This window comes from Molothrus aeneus, chromosome 5, assembly GCF_037042795.1.
Source record: "Molothrus aeneus isolate 106 chromosome 5, BPBGC_Maene_1.0, whole genome shotgun sequence".
In the NCBI taxonomy this organism is placed as follows: Eukaryota; Metazoa; Chordata; class Aves; order Passeriformes; family Icteridae; genus Molothrus; species Molothrus aeneus.
In genome coordinates, this window is record NC_089650.1 from 4,268,011 (window position 1) to 4,292,687 (window position 24,677).

Consider the following 24,677-nt stretch of genomic DNA (forward strand, 5'->3'; position numbering starts at 1 on the left):
TCTGTCTGTCCCCTCTATCCCTTCTGACAGCTCTGCCCTCCTTCCTCTCTCTCATCTCAAACTTTCAGATCCAATGCCATCTTCATTTCTTTCCTTCACATTTCCTCCCAATTTCAAGTCTCTTGCTAAATTCTGTCATTTCTCATAACTCTTTTCTCTTAGCCCTCCTCAGGAATATTAATGCAAACACGGGAGGAAAAAAAAACACCACCACAACAACAATAAAAAGACCCTAAACCACAGAACTCATAAAATTTTCTGATTCTTCCTAATACCTGCTTTACTTTGCAACCTTCCCAGTTACTTGGGTGTATAAAAGCCACAGAAGAAAAAGTCTTTCACCTACACCCATTTTCTCATCATATCACACTTGAAAAAAAAATTCCAAAAAACTCATCCACCTTGGCTTCTGCACAAAAGTAAGCATGTAAACATTCTAAAAGGAATGGGGCTTGGTTTCTAACTCAGGTCCCCAGTGTCTTATAAAACTGTTGGTCAGCTGTCACTAATTTGATCTCTTGATAAATGCCTAGTGGAAGATAGCATTTCTTTCTTCTAAAACTCTAAAAACAAACCTAACATGGAAGACACAGATAGCTCAAAGTAAATTAATTCCACCCTGCATTAGTTATACATAAAGCAAGCATTAAATAACATTTTCTTGTTATGTCACTGAGGTGCCTACTGTCTACTGACACATTGAGTGACCCAAGAACACATTTAATACCTATAGCATGATTAGTTATCAAAACAGTTTGCTCTCCTCCTGGAGATGCAGCAGAGCAGTGCATCTCACTTATCTCATTTTTCTCCAGTGGATGTGAGGCATCCAGTGGATGTGACATTAAATCTACAATAAATTCCAGCCTGAAAGAACTGGAATTCAGAAAAGAAAGAACGCATTAAAGGAAAGAACCCATGAAAGAGCCCATCCAGAGAAGCCACTAGAGTGTGTGCCTTGCTGGTTACCCCCAGTTTCTGCTTCCTTAAGGGGACCTCAAAAGCCATTTTGCAATAGTCCAACAACAGCCTTCATGTTTGGTGTGTAGGAGCTCATTTTCCACACATTTTATTTTGTGTTTCTTGTCTTTGCAGACATCTCTGATCACTTTTCTGTGACAACTCCAGACAGGCTCCATAGCACAGTTTATTGACCATTGTAACTAAGTTATTCCTGTTGGAGTTTTCATTAACCAAGCTCAATAATGCTGCTACAATAGATTTGCACATCAGGGGTGGTCAGAAAAGTGCTGCTAGACAAAGTTGGAACCTATGACTCTGTGCACAAATAGTCCCCAAATCAGTTTATAGATAGAACTCAGCAGGACTTCTGAACAACAACAAAATGTTTAAAAAAAACAACCCCAACTGTGGGCTCTGTGACATAAGGCAGATGTCACATTTTCTTACCACCACCAAGAGAAGAATCGACCAAACATTGTTCTTCCAGTGGTTCATCACCCTGAGCACAAAAATGTGTGTCTAATTTACTTGTCTGGTTTCAGATTCCAGCTATTGCACAGGATTTTCTCTGCTAGAATCACAGAGCCAGTTAGTAGCCAATATTTGTCCCCAAGGAGGTACCAAGATTTGATTTTTATTAGAGTCTTCTATATTGTTCATACACAGAAGACCCAGGCCCTCCTTCCATTTTTCTTGTTCCTTAATATATTGATTTTGGTTTTGGCTGCATTACAACAATTTATCTGAACAGAGTCACTTTATAGAATGCTACAGATTGCACTCTACAGCTGTCTTATCTTCATCACTGCTCACTATCCCCCCACCCTCCTGATCCTGGTATCCTCTGTGCTTTTTATCTGAATTCTAAGTAGTAGCAGCTGTAATATCACCCAGTGACTCTCCTTCACTTCTGCTCCTCACTTCATATTTTTTCCCCGAGTTTTCCAGTTTTGGAGCTCTGTAATAACAACTGTTCAAAGAGACCAGCGTGCCTGACACACATTTCCCAAGATCACGTTGGAATTCCACAGGGACCATCTGCCCAAGGATCACCAGACAGAAACACTGACAGAGAGGGCCAGGCCTCCCCTGCTGACCCATGCCTCAGGGATAATCCCAGAGGAGCTGGGGTATTTTCATGTTGCAAAGGAGTGTTTATGGGAGTTACACATTACAGGAGTACAGCCACAGTATACTCTGTTGACCTTGGAAATTATCCCACCATTGATTTTATGGACAAAGCTTGCAGGCCCTGCTTCTCCCACCACCCCCACACTGGAGAAACCTATCCCTTACATGGGTAAGGAAATTTTTTTTCTCTCCTTGTTACAGTGTGTTAATTTTTCTTATTTTTCTGATTAATTGTTTTGGAAATTTGAAAACTGACAGCTAGCCAAACAGCAACATTTTTAGGAATGGGACAGGGCAGACCACAGAATTTCCACAGCCACTGAGTAAGTTCAAGGAATCTTTAAAATATCATTCCTGCATGTCATTTTCAAGAATGTGGATAAATGCAAATATTTGATAAGTACTTGTATTTTTCCCTAAGGTTTCAAACACAACAATGAAACTGGAAGCCTGGAGAACTTGGAGCATTCCCAGTACCAACTGGACACTCTTAACCTCTAAGCTCTCCACTATATAAATGTGTCATGGGCTTGCTGAGTAGATGTTTATATGCACTTCCTGTTCCAGTGCTAACTTTTTCATTACTGGAAAAAAAAACCAGAAGCTCTCTAGCCCCTTGGGAATCATTTTCCATTAAAGAGGCTTTAGATAGACTATTTGTTTTTACAGATTTGGAAAGAAAACCCAAATGAATGTGTATTTTGAGTATCTTTACTCATTTTACAATAACAGTCCAGGGCTGTATGGCTGGAAAAATTTGCAAATTTATTTTTACTAATCTACCTCATGACACCTGATGAGGCTTTGCACCAATGGAACACAATTTCCTTAGACAGGACCCTGACAGTTTTTCACTTGATCACACAAACAGTTGTTATAAATGAGCAGCCCTTCCAACAGCCTGCATAAAAAAAGGCCAACCATTGTGTGAGTATGAACCCTGCACACATCCCTTCCCACTTCCTAACAGCTGGGCTCTCTCAGGGCAGGAGACAAGTCTGATAAAAGCTTCTGTTTGGGCTATTTCTTCTAGAAAGCAAATTCATTTCAACACCGCTCATCCAGTACTTCTAACAAGCCAGCTTCCAATAAATTATATTTTTCAAGAAACAGAACATGAAAGATCATGCCAGGTACTGGGGTAGCTCACCATTAGCATGTTTTGTCATGATAGAAATCAGAGGACATGGGACAATCAGGAACTGAATAAAATAAAAGCTTCTTTAGTACAAGTAGAGACTTATTTTTATTACTGCCCTAGACTTGACAGTAAAGGAGAATCATTGCAGAAAGAATTAAAAAACTAAAAAGACGTAGGAAGGACAGCAGTAAATCAGCAATCTAAAATAATTCAGAGGATGCTATTTTAAGCATATAAATATGCATATAAATACACAGATCACAGCATTCAGGAAAATTCTTAGGTGACCAGATTTCAAAGGGAGGATAAACTGAAGGAAAAGAAGAGAAATTAAGACATGGGTTAGTGATTTAAGCATCCCCATCTGGACCAATATTCTGTCTCTACTTATTTCACTGCAGCCAGAGTAAACTGTTTTAAAGCATGCATCTGGATTTCTACCAGTGAAAGCTAAAAAAAGAATGTCTGCTTGTCTGAAGTGTGATCTCTGAAATACCCTGACTTCACTTCCAAAATGCCACTTCACTTTAACTGGTTCATGCTTTTAGTGGTGCTTCCAGGAATAACAGTATTACCTTCAGCTGGCTCACATTGACACTTTCACATTTAAAAATCTGTACCAATCACCTGTCAATCATTCACTGCAGCCTTTTTGCTTTAGATTTTCTTTGCCCTGCTAGCCACCATTGTGCAATTTCTCAACACCTAGGCAGAAGAAATAAGTGAAGGAATGAAAGTCTCCGATAATATTTGAATATGTTTAGCCAAATGCAAAATTTGTCCAACAATGGCAGATTCAGCATTTAGAGGAATTATTCCAATTATTCCATGAAAACAAGAAGCAGTAAGTTGCTTCAAAAGTAAAGAAGCCAGATGTCCCATACAACCACAGCCATGTCTAAGTATATGTATTATAATAAACTCTTTTCTCTCTGGGGGACCTCTTGAGTTTATGTCACTGTTTCACAGCACTAAAGGCTTCACTCTTTCAGCAGAACGTTGCAAACACCCCCAGTGAAGGTGACTGTGAGAGGTGACTGCAGCTTAAACTGAGGGAATCCAGGGCTGGTGAAAGATGCTGGCTATGAAATCCTCTATTTCGAAAAAGTTACAGCAGACACTAAGCAACATAGATTTCATTATGCTTCCCTAAAGACACCACTAAGTCCTGAGGAGCAATCCACTAAAAATTAGAATGACTGTACACAGGTGTAGTGGAAAAATATGTCTTCAGCTCTGAGCTGAAGAGCATTTCCTGGACACTTCTGGAATACATTGCTTTGTGTGCCTTAAATCACTGTGAAGCTGTCAGACAGCAACAACTCTCAGTAATTTCTGACTTCAGCTGGATCTGACCTTACAATTCTGCATCACACTGTGCCTTTCAGTGCCCAGAACTTCAAGTCATGTAGTCTCATTTAGCAGGTATCTCTCTGAAAATGAGTCAAAGTAAAGGTAGAAACCCAAGTCAAACTGAGTATCTAATTAAGTATCTAAGCTCCTGGTATGTTTTAATAATTTTTATTTAACCCAAGTCTTGACCTTTTTGAAGATCAAGAGTCATCAGAAGACAAAAAAATTCAAGAGATTCTTTGGCTAGTGAGAGCTCTCAATTCAAATGTAGGACCTCTCCATGAAGAAAAAAAAAAAAAAAAGACACAGCTTCCACATTATTGGATGTGCTACACTTCCCTATTGCTACTCCTGCACCTTAAGGATTTGCTCCTGCTTTAGTTGAAGTCAACACAATACAGTGCAAACAATTGCCCATGTCCTTGTGAAATGGCCCCAGAGCAGTCCAGTTTCACCCTCACCGTGCAAAAGGAGAAAGGAAATGTTGTTTGGTACTTGTCTCATGGCAGAGATGGGCACACCATGCCAAGCAGCACTGGTTGAGCTCAGGGAGCCTGGAGAAAGCCACCCCTGAGACCCTGTTAATTCCCTGTTAAATTCATTTCACCGCTGGCTTTCCATGCCTCCCACCCCTGAGGTAACGAAAGGGTAAATACGTGGTGTTTAATTCAAATCTATTTTCCATAGGAAAATATGGGAAATATTTCTATTTCTCTTCTCTCATAAGAGAAATTATTCCACAGTGGTCAATCTCACTCTGTGTGCAACCAGCACCACCCCAGCCTCCCCAACATAATTATCTGACAACACCTAAGTGGATCAAGAAAGACTTCCAGGGGCAGATGAAGCCTCTCAGGCCAACACACACAGCCATGGTGGGGAAGGGTGGTCCTCTGAGGCTTTTAATTGCCAACAGCTGCCTCCACACTGCAGTGAAGCATTTTGAACTGCATCCCTTATCAGCTTCGAGCCACTGTTCATTGACTCAAGGACAGAACATCTAAGGAGGAAAAATGTTCCTCCAAGTTGTTGGGGTTTTTTAAAATCAATTGAACCATAACAGTCCAAAATATCTATTTTAATAGTAACAACAAAGCAAAATATCTTCAAGATATTTCTATGAAGGAAAAACAATTAAAAACCTACAAGTCTAAATATCATCTGTTTAACTTTTTAATACACCACATCACCCTATTAGGCAGTGCATACTGCTGTGTGACTTATGGTCATACTTATTTTTAAGACACTCAGCCTGACAAACATTCTTATTGTAGCTCCTCCTTACTTTAAGAGTGTTTGGGGTCTTTTAGGAGTCAGTTTTCCGAGGGGACAGGCAAAAGGGGAGTTCACCAACCAACAATAATGTCCTCTTACAGGATCTACATGATACTAAAGATTGCCCAAATCCAAGGTTTCAGGAGAACAGCCTCTCAAAATGAGACTTTCTCATCTCCCTTCTTCAAAGCCTTGCCAATGCTCGTATAGGAGACAAGTAAACTTAAACTTGCTGAGAAGTAAACTTAAATCCTCTATAATTCTTTCACAACTTGAACCCCAAACCATTCCAACTTCTGCTAATTAAGTAGGCCAAAATACCTTTCAAATTCACTTCAAAGTTTACTCTTCCCTGCCTCCAGTGAAGCCCTTGCAGCCCATGTCCATTCTGCACTGCCTGCACATACGTTTCCTTTAGTACCTGCAAAAGGTATCCCAAAAAAGGGGATGAACAAACACCTGTGTCAGACCACGACCTTTACATGGAGCCTCTCACTGGGATAATAGAGCATGTGGGGATACCAGTTGTGGGTTTCTCTGAGTCTGGATTGAAGACACTTGAGACACTAATTCATGTTCAGACTCAGGTGTTGATTATTTCTTATCAGTAAAACAGTCTCAGCAGACATAGAAATATTCCCACTGCCCTGGGTTTCCACAAGAGCAGGGCTGCACATGGCTCACATGCAGGCTAACTAAAACAGAGAGAAGGCACTTTACTGCTCCACAGCACCACTTTTAATCCTGCAATAGTGGGACTAGATCTACTGAGCTTCCTTCAACAGATAGCACAGAGTTTATCCTCCTTGCTGTTCGAATGCATTTTTCACATTCTTTTCAGATGGGAGAACGCAAAGGGCAATAAAGCATCTGTTCTAATGTCACTTAACTCATTTCCAGTCTCCTACCCAGAAAATCTATTCTCTCCAGTCACACACTGGCATAGAAGCAAGATGTGTGATAAGCAAACTTCAATGGACCCACATCAATGCAGAGAAATCATGCATTGATTTGATCCAGGTCATGGAGGCTAGATATTGCCACACTTGTTCATTTTATTTTTTTAAGTCAATGATACCAACTACAAACTCTCATACAGAGACTCCAAGCTACTGCCCATCAATATAACTCCTATTCAAACCCCATGCTTTCATGCATCCAGAGAAATTAGGTTTGTGTAAAATAAAAACCAAAACAGATGCCCAAGAGATGTAAATCAGTAAAGACCTACTGATGTTACAGTGATTTATAGAGCCCAGGAGCTCAGCTTAGCGAGGCTTTCTGCATTTGGCACTCTCAGAGCACACACAATTCTCTCCCTTCCCCTCCTCAGATTCCCATCAAATGCAGCCCTGTAACACAACTGTTCTTTTCCCAACTTGGCTTCAAGTCATGGCTGCAGCTCTCAATGGTATATAACCTGTCAAGATAAAATATGTTTGGGGACATACAATCTCTACTGAGCATTTTATTGACTTAACTCCACCATTTCTGAAAGGCAGCCAAAATTCTTTAAGGTTTTTAAATGACTTTGTTTTCTAAATATTACCCATGGACAGATATAAGAACACAAAAATCCTCAGTTGTTTGTGTAATTTGACTTATGTGCCGTGCATTGCCCATCATGATATATTAATTTTCTTTTTCAAGCAAACAAACCAAATCCCAGCTACAAGTTGCTTGGGACATACACAATGCAGAGTTATCCTGGGAACCATTCAGAGCAGGAATTTTGCCCACATAATAGCTGCAGGTCATTCAGAAACTACAGCTTGGCTTCTTTAAAAAAAAAGGGCAACCCAAAGCAAAACAAAAAACCCCACAAAGTTTAGGCTTTCACTGCAGCTTTTATTTCCAGATGCTGCATGAAGTCCAGGATGGTTAAGATCAAGATCTTAACGGAGTTGTTAATGATGCCACAAAAAACACTCCCAGTAACATCTCACAGGAGAAAAATGACTCTTGGAAAGACCAGAATATGTGAGAACAAGAATGAGGCCACCTCTCAGGAAGATCTCACAGGTACTCTTGTCCAGTAACATACCCTGGCTACTCAAGACAGTTGTTCCTAAATGTTAAGCCTCCCAGAAAGCAATCCTAAAAGCCCCAATGCTCTAAATTGAGCCTGAAACCGTAAACCTAATAATTTGCTCCAGTTGTTTGAATTAGTGATCCAAAAATCAGTTGTTCCACATTACTTCAATAGGTGTTCTTTGTGAGGAGGAATTTAAAACTGCTGAAGTGGAAGAGCTAGAAACCTGCAAGATCAAAGAGCAGGAAGAGAAAAGCTTAGCAGTTGATGATAGCCTTATCTACCTCTAGTTCTTGGTAGGCACCACTTGAGTTAATAACATCACAGTGCACTTGTCACTTCCAGGGCACCTTTCATTAAAGACCTCTAAATACTTCCTGGGCCCTAATTAAGCCTCAAGCCACAGCATTCCTGTGAAAAATAGTTGTTGAAAGGTCAGGAAACAAGAGTGCTCTTGTGGCAGATTAATAAGGTTCTGTCCACAAGAGGAAGTGAAACCAAAGTCTGGAGAATAATGAAGAAACTCACACCAGTGCAAGCAGTGCTTTGTGCCAGTGCCCTGACCAGAGAGAGATCTTGCACAGCCTTTCATGATCTTATTCTTACCATAGAAATCTCTGGCCAAAGCTGAAAAGCTTTGCTGCAGTCAGCCCTTCATCTCTCTGCTACTGCAGAAATCTCAAATATGTTTGCTAGATAAGTAAATAAGGAAAAAAGGGCAAAAATTCTGCTAAAGCAAAACCAAAGCAGCAGCAGTGATGAGTCCCACCTCCTGCTCTAGCAAACTGCCACCTTGAAAGAGATCAGTCACAGCTTCAGATGCTCAGGTGTTCTTCTAGATTTTATCAAGTGTTCAATTTTGAAGCTGCCCACTTAACTACAGTTTTACCAGAGATTTTGAAATTTGAAAAAAAAAATACTCTCAGCAAGATGCTTTAAACAGAAGAAAATAGTGGGAAGAAGTGCCAGAGGTCAGATCTGCAAGTCTGTTTAGTTCACTTTAATGTACACACAGAAGAATGCAAAGCAATAATTTTTCTGCTCCGTTCTGCCTGCAAAGCAGAGCTCAAGCCATCACCTCTGTCTTCTGACACTGGGCAGCTATAAGAAACAGGTACCTTAATGTCAAACCTGGCCAGCTGTAACACATTTGCTAAAGTAATTACATTTATTTTTACAGATTACATGGGTTTAGGTTTCACTCACTGATGTACTAGAAAATCAGAACTTGCAATTCTGCAGCTAAAGTTCAGCACTGTTCTAATCAAAGACAGCACCAAGTGCCTAAAGCTGCTAACCATACGCACATTTTAGGAACTGGAATACTGCAGCTAGCATGTACTACAGGATCTATATTTCTTATCTGATGGCTGAAAGTAACTTATATCCTTTTCTCTTTTTCCTTGTCACATTACCAAGGCTATGATAATTAGACAGCAATTACCTAAATGTTTAAATCTTTGGTCTCTGCCAATTGAAGCCTTTCTCAATCTACATAAACATATGCACAAGAAATGATGTTATTCTGAGGCTGATGTCAACAGCTGAAGTTCCTAACAAAATCAGGTACTTCTGGCCATGGAGCAGTGACTGAGATGTTTGAAGACAGAACAGCATTCAAAAATAACATTTCAGGTCCCCCCAGTGAGCACAACTAGAATCTAGGAAACGTGAAGCCACTGAATGGATTCAGATGGGTCAAAGTCAAGAGCAAGCACACATTTCTTTGGGCAGTCTGCATCAGCTGTTAGCAGGAGAAAAAATGCTAAAATAATATTGAACAGGAAAAATGGACAAAAATCCCCACAACAGCCAGGGCTGCTCTTTAGGAGAGTAACTCCCAGTCCAAATGATGACAATTAAGAGCACTGTTTTGGGGAAATCCAGATTATATTGTGCATGTGCCATGGGACAACCCAGAAGAGTAATGATAACTTTCATTCTGGAAATTGACATTTATATTTCATTCAAAGCTGCTGGAAATACCATTCCACAGAGTACAAACAGGAAAGTGCCTGAAACTTCTGATGTGGAGCTCCTCTAAAGCTATTGCACTGCCTGTAAGGGTCACCTCTGAATATTGGGCTGAGGGTTTCCAAATCAGACATTTTTCTCTAAAACTCTTTATTTAGTAATCTAGTGAACACAGAAGCTTTTTTCAGTCTTAAGGGAGAGAGGAAACCATTGCTTTTTTTGCACCACTTTCAGATCTATTCCATAGAATGACAAGTGGTTAGAAATTAACTTCACCAGAGGTAAACCTGGACATAGATGGCTTGGGTTTCAATGAAATAAGCAGTATATTGCCTCTTATGCCAGCATGGCTGGCGCCTCCCAAAGTTTTGAACTGGCACCCTTGCCCTGATAGGAAATAGAGAGCCAGCTGGCTCCCCAAAAGAAATTTTAGGGATTGCTGAATGGAAAAGGTGAATATTGGGTGGTGAATTGACTTCACACTTCAGGATCTTCAGTTCAAGATCCAATCCCTTAAATTTGCAGGATCACAGCCTACTTCTATTTGGTGTCCTTTGTTTCTATCCCTGAAACCAAAAAAAAAAAAAAAAAACAAAACCAAAACCAAAAAAAAAAAGTTCCCAATATCACCTAAGGAGATTAATTAAACTTGACAATGCTTCTTACTGACACTGGGAATTTGAACTTAAAATTGGCCATCCCAGTCAGAATTTTTTTGTACAATGCTTATTGTAGGTCACATTAAAATGGACTGGAACAAGATTCAGCTGGTGCTATCCATATAAACATTGTAAACCACTAATTGCATTTTTTTTAAGAAAAAAAAATGTATAAACAAATTCCACTTGCAGAATCAGTGATTTCAGCTGGGTGGAATTCTCCAAATGCCTCTCCTCATCAAGCAGCCAAGTTGGGTAGCCACTGGTGTTTTTATGAATGCTGAATAGGGGCATTATGTCCATACAGAAAATGCATGTGGGGAAAGAGGACAGGTCATCTTTCATGCACACAGGAGCACCAACATAAGTAGAGTGTGTTTGTTTTCTACTACTCATAGAAACGTCAAAAATGTAATTTATATCTAAGATATAAATGAGACATTCTGTCTCATCAAAATGGCCCTTCAGTTGAAGCCAATTGCACCTGTATAAATGCAAAGTCACATGCAGTACATAAAGACTTTTCTTTCTGGTACTTCAGAGATACTTGTGTGCTCCTCTGTGCATCAGGCAGCACCAAAGCTGGATGAGAAACAGCTGCTCCTAGGTACCCTCCTGTCTTTCTGCCATAGAGGTGTTCCAGCAGAAAATTCTGTGTGGGGGTCCCAGTCATTGGTTTCTCTGGGTCTGGGTTAAAGGCACTTGGGATACTAATTCATGTTTGGACTCAGGTGTTCATTATTTCTTTTCACTCTCACTGCTGTGAGTTCTGCAGCAAGGCACAAAATGGCCAACAGTCTCTTGTTCCAAGGTATTTTAAGACTAAACTATCCAATTAAGAACAGGCACCTGGATTATTTTCCCTTTTAACCCAATAACTCATCCCAAAGAGCCCACAATGGGGACTTGTTTGCCCAATTACAAAATGCCACCCAAACCCATGGAGAAGGAAGAAGCATGAAGAAGAAACCCAGGACAACACCCTGTGCCCTCCATCTTGCTTCCATCCACAACCCACTAAAAATCCCAAAACCTAAATTTCTCACCCAGTGACACACCTACACTGCTCTCTATAATCTATTTCACACTTTTGTGGATTCCAGTCTATCTTGAAGTCTGGGAAACTTTCTCCATGAATGAGGGTCAGAGTCAGTGCTGCCCTGGGGGTCAGGGCACCCCAGAGCAGACAGAGAAATATTCCCAGTGCCCTGGGTTTCCACAATTCTGGTTGCTCATTTCTGACACACTTGTTTCCACTCTCGCATCGCTTTTGGGCATGGCAGAAATGGGTGCAGTCTGATCCTACACTGCATTCCAGCACTGAAGCCCAGCTTAATCTCTGGCCATCTCTTCTCCAGGCTGAACAAACCCAACTCTCTCTCTCAGCCTTTTGCCATAGGAGAGCTGCTCCAGCCCTCTAATCCACATGGTGACTTCCTCTGGATTCCCTCCAACAGCCCCACGTCCTTTTAGTGTTGGGGACCCCAGAGCAGGATGCAGCACTCACAGGCGGGGTCTCCCAAGAGCTCAGTGGCAGAACTGAATCCCTCCCCTGCTGCCCAGGACATCTCTGGCTTTCAGGGCTGCAAGTTCACACTGCCAGGTCATGTCCAGCCTCTCCTCCACCAGCACCCACTCCCAAATTACTGCAGAAAATTAATCCTATCTTGGCCAAAACTTGGACACCTATGGGTATTATTCCCTGTTGTGACAGCATATTTTAGACCTTGCTGTAGGAGACACAAGTCCCAACCTCTGCCCCTCTCTTCTCTCACTAACTTTCCACACAACCTTGGCTGTTTTTGTCTCAGTTAAAGGACCTACAACATGCACAGTGTTGTTTAGCACGTACAAGGCAGAACTTCAATTTGCTAAGTGCTGTTCAACTAAAGACAATATTAAAATAGAAATATGGGGTGGTTTATAAGACAGAAGAATGCTGGAAGCAAGCAGAAGAAAAGGATTTCTGTGCTGTATTCAAACATGAGCTCTCCCACTGGAGTTTCTCTCCCAGCAGCATTGAATTTCCTCAGGGGAAAGATCTAGGGAGAGCTAAAAAATCTCATCTCAAATGCTTCCAGCAAGAGGCTCTCTACTTTGTGCTACCACTGTGAAGCTGGCAGGACTCATTCCTGTCTGGTGCAGAACTGCATCTACGTGAAACAAGTTGGTGATCTCACACCAATTATGTAAGAACGCATTTCAGCATCACCACTGGAAATAATTAGCAGTTGTATGAACCACAGGGACCACCAGCTTCTGCTGTGCTTTTTCTGTGGACAATATAATTAGCTTTGGCTCAGACACTGAACACTTAGAAACCTGTAATAGGCTGAGAAGAGGCTTGTAACCCCACTCCCTAAGAGCTCCCTTTAAATAAGTAGATAGGGCCATTTAAAACATTCCCTACACTTTATTGCCTTCCCCCCCCCTCAATTTTGGGCTACAGATCAAGCTTAATTACCATCATTCTGCTTTCCTTCAAGTCCTCAAGGAAAGTAAAAATGAACGTTTACACTACTGAATTCCATGGTCTTAAAACATTTTCCCTCCATCACAGGGAGTGCACAGCATCAGTTGCAAACCACATTACAGTGAAACTCTACACCACACACCTGAAAATATCACTGCCTCAAACAGTGAGCAAAGCAAAAAGCATCTGAAACCAGTGTTTACAGGGGTGGGAAATCCTGCTAAAATCAACTCTGCACCTAAAGCACAACATCTCAAAGCTCTCACCCAAGAGAGAGGCTGCAGGCCCTGGTTCCAGGTGTGCCTGACCTCAGGTGCTGCTGTACAGGAGAGCAGCAAGCAGGGATACCAAAACATAAGGGGAGCAACAAACCAGGACAGAAAATCCCTCTCTTGTGTCCTTTACTCACTCTTAACCAATGCCTGTCACATCTTCAACTGCATTTCCTCACACCCAGAAAAACAGCAAAGCCAGTGCCACAGCTGCAGGCTGGCACTGCAGCACCAAAATATTCCTCCTAACTAACACCTCTGCTGGAGCTGAACAAGTTTTAAGGTTCTTCTGCCTTTTTGAGACCATAGCTACATTTTCAGTAGAGCACAGCCTCCTTCCTCCAATCTTGCAAGATTTAGCTGAGCTTGAAAGAAGATGCAGTATTGCCCAATTTTGAAGAGTTGACTCAAGAAATATACAGTTCTTATTCCACTGATTCCTCCTGTATCTTCAAGGCAGAATAATGTGCTACTTTTGTCTCAACTGGTTTCACAATCAACACAACTTTTTTGATATGGTTGAAAATAAGGAGCTAAAAACATGAAGCTCCCTGAGAACAGCCTAATTTTGCTGTATTTTCTAGCCATCTAATCAAGGAAACCTGAGAAATCCAGTAAGAAAAATGCACTCTAGCACTCAAAGAAAATTAGATACTCCTTTGGTCCTCCCTGGCACATTTTCCCTGCATTTGAATTGAATATACCATTTTGAATTTACACAGGTGCTACTCAAAGCAGAACTTGGCCTCTTTCTCTCAGGTGGCCTGACACATTTACTGCAGCATGCAGATATGCCCATATATTTTATATGCATGTAAAGCACATTTCCCAGACTAAAACCCTCTCCCAGAGAGTTTCCCTAGGTCTCTGTCTGATTCTGGCTTCATTTACTCCCTTGCAAATGAAAAGCATTTCCATTGAAGCCAGTGAGGTAACACTTGTCTTAAACGTGTGTGAGATCATGTCAGAGCCATGGTCCATAATAAAAGCAGCTGCTGGTAACTCTTCTGCAAGTTTCCATTCATTAGGGTTTTGGGGTTTTTTTGCTTGAATTCACATGAGCAATATCCATGGGCCAAGAAATACATTTTAGAATGATAGCTATTTCCCCTTGCTAAAATCTAGAAAGTGCAGCAAACTATACCAGTCCTCACTGGAAAAAAAAAAAAAAGATTGATTGTATTTTGTTAATAAACAGAGGTGTTTATGGACAAAACATGTGTGAATGTACTTTTGGGAATTATCCTACACTGCCTACAGAATAGGGACAAGATGACCTATATATGGCTTTCCCAGCTTTTTGGTTTTGTGGAGGGAGATTGGTGTTGGTTATGGGGGTTTTTTACACCCATAGCTTCTGGTATTTAATTCTAAATTGGGAAACACTGAGTGTGCCTATTTAAATTCAGCCTCAGATCTGCAAGCATGGAACCAGGACCAATGAAACCAGCTCTGTGCCTGCTAATGCCAACAGCCTTTCCATCAGCGACTTTCCATTGCCTTGAAGGGTCACAGGAGAGACAGAAATAACCTGCTCAGATTATAATGTTTTTTCCAGTTCATCACACCAGACTCCAGGCTTTCAGAAGTGTATAACTGTATTTTATCATGTAAGTCAGACTCATAGCCTGTCACCACTTCAATCTGTTCATTTATAACAAAACATATTTCCTACACATACAGTAAATTCCTTTCATTTTTCACTAAGATGAACTGATCTTTATCAGATACTCTGACACAGAAGGCAAGCACACCATTACTCCCTCTCCACTTGTTAATAGTAAGTTTGCTATATATTGACTCCAAGAAAGGACCTCTCATCTATTTACAGATGATAGTGAGCAGAAGGGGGGAAAAAACCAAACCAAACCTGCTCAGAAAAGCAGTTATGTCACAAGAATGACAAAGTAGTTTTTGGTTTGACAGGTGAAACAAACATCTTCACTGACCATGGGTACAGTGCAGAGCAGCAGAGTTAAAGACTGCTGCAAAGCTTCTCTACAAGTAGCCAGAAGGAGATTGCACAAACACTGAGCTGGGTCACAAATCAGTTAGGGGAGAGAAAAACCAAAGGAAAAATTACTCCAAAACATGCTTTGTTTACTCTTCCCTCTTTTAAGAGGTAAAAGAAAAACAAAGCAGTCTCCCCTCTCCCTTTGGAATCATGAAGATAGTAAAAATAAAAGAAATGAAAAGCATTTTTGACCATGCAATAATACTTATTGCATTCAATGTGATTATTGCTCAAGGACCTTTTCCAAAGGCTGCAGATGCCATTTAAAAAGCTGATATAATGCAGAGTTTCTCCCAATCCAAATCCTGAATGAAAAAACATGAATGAGATTAGATAAGTAGTTATTTTGGTCTCCAAATTGGCTACCCCTGATCCTTCTAAGAGCTGGAAAACAGAATTGTTCATGTGCTACTATTGCACTGCCCAAGAGCCACAACTTGACCGTGCTTCTTTTGGCCACAGGAGAGCTCCTCAGTGGGCAGGTCTTAGCATGACTTTGAGATAATGGCCAAATGCCACCTCCTCAGAACACTGCTGGTCAGAGATGAAAAGTATTTGCTGTTCTCAAATGCAGGCACCCTGTCCTGTGGCTGACTGTAACACCCATGTCCAACACGGCCATGAAATATGAGCGTGGACTGAGGTGTAGTCTGGGAAATCCAATTGATCCATCAGCCCTCCTGGCCACAAAGATGTGGGTTTTCAGCAAAATTATATAGGAGATGTCAGAGAATCTCTCTAAACCAATATGACACAAACAACGTATTTCTAAGATGGTCAATGCAAAACAAACAATGAAAACTCCAGAAAATCTCCATCAAGCAAAGCACATCTCATCTTGCCTTAAAGCACATTATTGCACTTAATCTGCCTTTCTCCATGTGAAATGAAATCCAGCTACACCAACTACTTTATCCCCATGATTTTGATGGCAGACAGTACCAAACAAAATGAGCTGAAAAGCAAGAATGTAAACACAACTGTGGCTCCAGTGACTTTGCATCTCAGTGCTGTCTGTGTAGGGTTTCACTACCTGGAAACTGATGTGGTGGAAAGGAAACCCCTGAGAGCTCTGTGGAGCACTGGGGAGCCCTTCTGCAGCTCCCATCCAAAACACATTGCTCCCTTCCTCCCCCTAAAACTCATCCCTATTTACACACACACAGGTATTTGCTTCACTGCTGTGGTCCCATCCCTGACCCTGGAACACTGGCATTTCATCATTGCTTCCCTTAAAGTTAGGGCTTTATACCTGGTGAGAATGAGAATCCACTAATCCCAGTTTTTAGTCATATAAATGCACACTAGGTGCACTGAAGAGCAAGGAACCATGTTTTTATATGCACTGGTAAAGGAAATGTTCTTTTCTTGTTTGGGTTATATAGGGGGGGAGGAGAGGAAATAGGCTGGCGTGTCTGGTTTTAGAAGGAGGGTTAAGTGGCAAACAAAACTGACTGAAGTTTACAGGGATCTAAATAAAGGAACAAGGAAAAAAACTGCTCACAAAGCTTCTAATAACACAGCAGAGAAAGCAGACTACATAGAAAAGTTTCTGGTTTTCCTCTTTATTGTCAATCTGCTCCTTGATTGCATACTGTGTCCACTGAATAAGCCATTTACTATTGTGGTTGGAGTGAATGAAGTTCAGACCTTTCCCATATATGGCAGGGCCTTTTAATCACCAGGGAGTGAGGAGCAATGGAATTTTCCTGGTTTTCTGGGTTTGCAGTGCCCTCTCTTGTACAAAATATCATTTCCCAGTGAGTGCTTGTTACTGGGATTTTGACCCAATTTCCTGCTGTCATTGTCCTTCAGGGGATGTGTAGAAAATCAAACAAAAAGGGCCAGCTTCTTGATAGCAAGCAGCTCACAGGGAATTCTGAATTCCTCTAACTCAAGGAAATCAAACTAGATGCAATGTATATTTTTAAAAAACCCTCAGTATCATTTACATCACTAACATATCCCAGTACAGCCACTGAAATGAAGTTCAGATTCAGGCCAGCTAATGCCCAGGTTCTCTCTCATTTTCCCCAATGCAGCAGAAAAAGAGATTAGTGGTGTTTTAAATTACTGGGACAGCAGTAGGGAAATTCTCAGCTGGCCTGCTTTTGTCAGTATAATATACATTGGCCACAGAAATGCTTGGCTCTGGATCATCTGGATTGCCTAAACCCTCTCGTTCATATTTACAGCAATTAAAATGCTGCAGTTCAGTCTTTATAATCCAAGCTCTGTTTGAAGTGGCAAAGCAACAGCTGTGGCTTATCAGACATCTGAATGAAACTCCTCATTTTCATAGGAGGGGTGTGGCTCTGCACATGGGGATGTGCTGTTCCCAAAGCCAAACAAAGCAGCAAAACCTCTCTCCTCTCTGCAGAGCCAGGGCTGCAGCCCTCCAAAGTGGCGCTGACTGGAGGCATCCTGCAGCACCAGAGCAGGTTAAGCTGTGCAGGTAAATGAGAGCTGACCAAACACTTCTCCAACCCACTCCTATTTCCACACATTTTAGCCAAGCTCCTGGAATTTCTTTTCCAAACCTACGAGTTTTAACTAGACCAGAGCAAAGCCAAATTCTCCCCAGCTCAATGACTGTTGAAATTGCTGAGAGCAATGAGGTTATCATGAGGTCATTAGGAAGGTGCAGATAAAATCCCTTGCCTCCTCCCTCTGCAGCTGAACCTACTCAGACTGAGAAGAAATTGTCCTCAGTACAGCTGATATTAGAAAGCAATGGTCTGGGCCATCACACTAGCACTGCTAGGTCCTCTGAAATTGAGAGGAATCATAAAAGGTCATGCCTTTGTGCTTCTGGGATGAAAGATTTTACCAGGATGAACGCTGTGGCTCAAGGGGGGGGAAAAAAAGAAACTAAGTGAGAGCCATTTCACCATTAGAGAGTTCAGTGTCAAAGAAAAGAATGAAGTGGGAAAAGGGTAGTAACATGCCCTGTGGCAGTGAGAAAGGCAAGAGAGAACATCAAAGCCTTGCAAATAAGAAACAAACAATGGCCTGATCACAGACTGCTTCATTTGGGCAGAGCTGCCTTTGAAGATGACTGGAATCCAAGGGGCACCAGCCTGCAGAATCCAACCTTGACTTCTGAAGGAGCCCAGGAGCTGCTGCTGGGTGAGGGTTTGTCCAGCCCTGCTCTGCTCCTCCCTAGGCAGAGCCAGCTCCTTTGCACAAGGACACAAAACGAGCTGCCAGCCCATCTCAGGGCCCTGGTTTGCATTGCTGTCACAGGTTCAGGCTGCCCTAGCCATTGAACATCATCAACACTAGTTCTTCCTCACACCAAGGCATTTCACTTTTAGAAGGGGCACAGTGATTTCCATGCCCCTGAGGTCCCCACAATTTTGGGGCAAGATTGGGAAGGTCACACATACATGTGTGTGCAGTGACACTGTCCTTCTGCATTTAGCAATACCTTTCCTCTTCATATCTGTTGTCCTACTCTTCTGAATAGATCCCAAACCAGGGCATTTACAGCAAAACTTTATCTCCACAAATCTATTTATAACCCTCCTATGAGCTAAATTCCACAGATTTTTTTTTTCTTTGCCATTTAAGGACATAAACCAGAAAATGTGCAAACGGGTGGGTTCCACTTTGCTTCACACCCTCCACAGCAACTCTTGAGGGAAAATGCTCTTTATTTGTATTCTGTACACAAGAGGGTGTGGAAACATGTAATGTTCCCATTGCCTGAAATCCTTCCCTAATATTTTCCCCATTGCAGCTTGGCCTGGCCCCAGGGGTTACAATTTCAACTGCTCTCATCAACATGAGACTGAACAAGCAGATAAGGTCCAGCAGCTTGCTGAGTAGTTTTGCTTCCAAGCTTATGACACTATGGTGGATCTGTAAGCAAAAGCTGCCTTTGTGCATTTTTGGAGCACACATGACAGCTTCACAGGCAGACTGGTCCAGATGCAGCACAAACAATTCCATCTTCAAGCACACAGGAAATGCCCTCTAGACATGACAGCACAGTCACCACTGAGCCTGGTCTGCCTTCACCTCATTCCCTGGGCTTCAGTGGTTTCATACCCTTAATCTAGAAATCTAATACATATCTGTGTGAACACACCAAGGAAAAAAAGTCTAAGATGATCTGGGAAACCAGTCAAAAATAAGGTTTTAGGCAGTGCCTAAACTTGTCATTTTGGTATTGCTAATTCTTTATAAACACTAATGAATTAAGCCCCAGCAGAGCCATGGGCTAAATACAGAAAGGTACAGCTTATCCTTGACTTGGAGATAGAGACACAGACACACAGCCATTAAGTGACTCACCAGGTATTTATGACCACAGGAAAAAATTCAGAGGAGAAATTACTCCAGTGGCTTAAGAGGTTGCTGCTTTTTTCCCCTTTCTTTCACCTGCTTCCTCAGCTATTTGGTCCTGCCCTCGCTGCAAGCCAGCAGGACAGTCCCCACAAGCAATTCTTCTGGTTTCAACACTGAAGATTTTCTGATCAGGAGGTGCCCCTATGCTTCATGGACAGAGTTTTCCCCTCTTGAGGGGCAGGAACAAGGAAAGAGACATCAGTTTGTGGTGGAGGTTCCAAATGAAAAATGCATGGAAAGGAGCACTTCCTTAAAGCAGGATGTAAAGCACACAGCTAACAACACCAGCTGAGTAACAGTGTTACATTCCCTAACCTTTTTGGTTGATCCAATTTGTTTCATGAAACATAGGAGCAAGTTCCCCCGGGGGTGGGAGGGATCCCAAATTAGAGAGTGCTGAGCCTCCTTCCCTGCTGGGCCAGTTGAATGCACAAAAGCATCAGGAAAGAGGGAAAAAAAAATGTTCTATAGTTCAACAGTCCTGTGACCTTGGTGTTTCATCCAGAGAGGTCAGATCTAATATGACCTTCAAATACCTCTGAGTCAAATTTCAGCCTCAGCCAAACCCTGGACAAGCAGCAGCTACACCTTCCAAGCAGCAGCAGCACCCTAAGAGGAGGTGCCTGCACGGAGGGTAGGTGATTTCCTTCCAGTGCATTGCCCCCAAATCCATTCCCACCCTTTTAACCCCTCAGCAGCTCTGCACAAAGCCAGCAAACCATCCCCTGCACACACACCTTTCCCAAAGCAGTAAGGCAGCAGCTTTCTCCCTGCAAGCTGCCGGGGGGAGTTGCTAAAAGGAGACAATTCTTAAAGAATGAAAGCTTGCTTTGAATGCAGGCTCCCACTCCCTGCACTCACAGGCCTGTGTGCCTCAGGCTTTGTGCACCTGGAGCCCAATCCTGCACACTCCCCATAAAGCTCCTCTCAAAGGCAATGAAATGCTCTCAGGACTGCACTTCCCCTTCTGCCCTGTTGCCTTTTTTGGTGCTTTCTCCCACACCCAGGAGAGTCCAGACAAGCCCTGCAGATGGACAGTTATGCTCTCTTGGCCCTCTCTTTCCTAGGCATATATGGTTTCCTGTCCCTCTGTGCTCACACACTGGGATCAAATGTTCCAAGGTGCACCCTTGGCAGATAAGGGTTAAGAACTCCACTGATCTTTAATACAAAGTAAAACCCAGTCAGCCCACACAAATAGGTCTCATGTAAGCAGCTACTGAGAAATCAGAGTATTCTCCACAGTCCCAGGACATTCAAGCCCTATTTGTCCTGCAGGCTCTCACTTTTCTGCAGTGAAAAGATCACCCCCACAGGCAGGGCTGCTCCAGCTGTGCAAAGTGTTAAACAAGGAGGACTTCCAGTCATGCTCCTGGTGGAGCCTCCCTGGCATCTTCATCACACAGAAGCCATGGCCTAGCAGGCAGCCATGAGAAAAGCCTTGCCCTACACCTTTGTGGTCTCCCCACCTGGAATAATCAGCACTGCTCCCTAATCCTGGATGGGACTGAGCAGATGCTCTGTGCTACATGTGGCCCCCATGAATGAGATCAATAAAAAACCTTCCCATCTAAATGCACTTGAATTTTCCCTCTAATGCCAGCCAGAGGAACTTACACCCTTCCCCACTTTCCTTTCAAATCTTTCAGTGTCATTATTGCATTGTGCATATCAGTGTTGGACAAGAAATAAAAGCACAAGGGAAGTGACTCCTTTCTCTGCTCCATGCCAGAATAATGCTGTGAGTATAGGAAGAAGCAGTTGTAGAAAATCCCTCATTCTCCTAAAAAGTGCTTACATCACTCACTGTCAAAGTGTATTCAAAGTACACAGGACCTCTAAGTCCATTAATGATGGTATTGATTTCACCAGGACTAATCCTGTGAATGAAGGCTGTGGAATTGATCCTCTTGTCATTGCAAGTGGCAACAAAGAGGAGTTTTCAGGAAAAACAAATTATTTCAATTGAGTCTCTTGTTCACAGTCATGTCATCTGGTATTTCTTCCCTCCCATCATGACTTAAGAGTCTATGTTAATATATGCAGGTTTTTTTAAGATTGCCTATCAAAGCCATTTCTCCAGGAAAGGCAGACCTATCATTTCTTCAAAAATATTGAGAAAATAAGGTAAAGCAGGGCAGAACTTATCAATTACCTTTACTTCATTACCAATTTAATAAAGCAAATAGCTAAAATCTTTGCTCCATTTGTAATCTATGTTGTCTGTTCTGTTGATTTTGGTGTGTGCAGTTTTAGGGTCCCATCCTGTATAAATGGCAGGAGAGAAAGATGAGACTTGCTGCAGATGAGGACTTACTGCTACATTTAATGAGACAGAAAGAGAAGAGGGGCAGAGTCTGAGGGTTCTCCAATGGCAAATCATACAAACACAATCATTCACAGCATGGTATCTAAAATAGACAAATTATAATAAATACATGGTTCTTACAAAAAATCCCACTCTGCCTCCTTATTTTCTTTGAGCTGCTGCCAAGGAGGGAATGTGTTATTTTCCCAAATTATTCTCCTGTCCGCCTTTTAGCAGGGGAAGCCTTCTCAGGCAGAGTTGTACAAAAACCGTATACTCTGAAAAGAAATTCTCCTCTGTAAACAAGTACTCCATAAAAAAGCCATTTTAAAACAGTTATGTTTTCATTCTTCCAAACAACACTTGACATATGAGACCAATCTGTTCCATCCCTGCAGGTCTGGCCAGAGATTAGCAGCTTGGTCAGTGTCTGCAGCTACCAAGCATTCATCTGCAGCTAACTTCCTCCCTCCCTTCATTTTCCCAGCCTTTTCCCTGAGAAATTCCCTGCTATGCAAGAATATCATGCTATCAGCAGCCAGCCTTGCACAATGCTTTCCAACTGTCCCAACACGTCAAAGGAGCTGGGAAGGGGAGCCTGCTAGCCAGCTCTCCCCAGCAGCACTCTGACAAACACAGAGCCAGACTTCCAAGAGAGCTCCAGTCCCACCCAAGCACATTCTTTAATCCCCCCCTTTTAACAGGAAAGACAACTTCACAAGAAACATTCTGGCAACGCGCTGCTGAGCATGTTGGAGGCTGAAAACAAAAACTGATGCCATCTATTGTCAACAATCCTCCTGTGAAAGGCTGCCATGAGGGACATCTGCTTCAGCGAGTATCAGATCACTTACATTAAGCAGAGTTTCTCTGTGTCTGTATCAGTTACACCCCAAGACTGTCCTTGCAGTGTGGAAGCCCACGTATTAAGTTGCAAAATTAAAAGCAATTCAGCAGACCTTAACACACTAAGAGGTTTCTCATTGTAATGCCTCCATTAAAAAAAAATTAAAAATAGGAGGGGGAGAATTAGAAAATAAAGAAAAGAAGGGTTATTAGAATGGGTTATTGCTACTAACGAGCCCAGCAAAGGATGAAGAATGGAGTGGTGGGACCAGCACAGATCCTGCCCTGCACCTCCTTACTGAGGTCCAGCAGGATGAGCAGACATGCATCCCCCCTCCACCCCAGATCTCCCTCAGTTCACCACGAACATCTGGAAAGGGGGGGACACACAGAGAAAGAGCAGCAGAGCAGAACCAGCCTCCCACAGCCCGTTCAGAGCCAGAGCTGCTCCGTCTGCAAGGCAAAGCCCAGGCAAACCAGTCCCGCAAGCCCTTCCTTACCTCTGGCTGCAAAGTTCTCAACTCTAGTAGGAAGGAAACGAATAACTGGCTGCTTGGGCAGGAGCACAGCGAGAGAGGCACAGCAGCAGCCTCACACACACACACACACACACAGCCCTATTCAATAAAAGTGCAGCTTTTCCTTGGCCCCTCCCAAAAGTCAGCGCTAAGTGAATACATATCCCTTATGTTTACAATTGGCAGGCGGCGGAATGCATTGTCCTCAATTTATTCCGATGGGCAGCCAATGGCTGTGAGCAAGCCAAGGTGGGCTCAGCCTGCCTGCAGAGATGCCTGTCATTCCCCAGGCATGCTCAGGAAGCCACTCATCAGAAAACCAAGACCTAAAAAGCTCCGAAAATTCGTGCGAGCTGCCAAAAGTGTCTTGCTACATGCCCTTTTTTGGTTATCCTTAGCAGGGCCTCTGAAAGTAAATCCTCTGTCAGGAACAATCATAAGAAATGTTAATCTTGGAGAAAGAGGCTGTCTTGTTGGACACAAACAGAGCTTAAAAAAAGGAAATGCTCTGAATGGATAGGGATACAGTAAACATATTTACTTTTTGCACCATTTTTTTTTCTTGTAGTTGTTGGGTTTTTTTTAATCGAATAATTTCACCACAGCTAAACTACATTGTATTTTTTTTTAACGAGGACCACATGTAAAAGGCAACAGAAACACTCTGCTGTGCAGGCTTGATTTTGCAGAGAGAGACACCAGTGGGAAAGGCACATGAAAGATGAGTTGGCAGCCTTCACAGCCTGATTCCATTTCAAACAGTACAATAGAAGTTACAGATAGAATAGCCATGTTCTGAAAAATAACTTTTAAAGAGATTCAAAACTTTGATGGTGATCCTTGGCAAGCTGGACTATTTGGGTGTGCAGATTTAGTTTGTAGCTCCACAACTATTCCTGTAGAATTAAGCCTGGCTCATTTACTACGAGAATAGCCCTACATCTCCTTAATATGATCAATACTTGCACAGTCTTTGAATATCATCAATAAAGCAAACTTGGATTAATTTTTATCTTTGTTTTGCTTTGGTGATCGCACACTGCTGCTAACTTGGCAAATTATGCAGCTATCTTAAAAATGGACAAACAGATCAAGACTGGTCATGGAAACATACAAAATACATCAACTAAGAGTGAGAATAAAGATGAAAATGATTGCCTAGAAAACAGCACAGTACAGAGATCCCAACATGTACCAGCCACTAAGGAAGGCTGCAGGGCAGCTGACTGCTCTAAGGAATGAGATTCCAGACCAGGAGATGTTCTGCAGATTCATATTTGACAATAACATACACAAAATCAGTTAGAGGGAAACTATGTGTAAGATGACTTTGCAGCTGAATGGGCAAAACTATTTTAATGCCTT

The 24,677-nt window shown here is 42.2% G+C and overlaps 1 protein-coding gene across 6 annotated transcripts in view; it reads right to left on the bottom strand.

Annotated features, from left to right (window-relative positions):
• Positions 1 to 23,395, bottom strand: part of CALD1 (caldesmon 1) — a 172,215-nt gene extending 148,820 nt beyond the window's left edge. For 2 of the 6 annotated variants that reach the window (XM_066550471.1, XM_066550477.1), the window contains exon 1: positions 23,295 to 23,341. The gene's annotated coding sequence lies outside the window, so the exon portion shown is untranslated. Of the gene's footprint in view, positions 1 to 23,294 lie in introns of all 6 variants that reach the window. The other 4 variants (XM_066550476.1, XM_066550474.1, XM_066550472.1 and 1 more) reach the window with 3 other exon arrangements.
• Between the last annotated feature and the right edge of the window lie 1,282 nt (positions 23,396 to 24,677).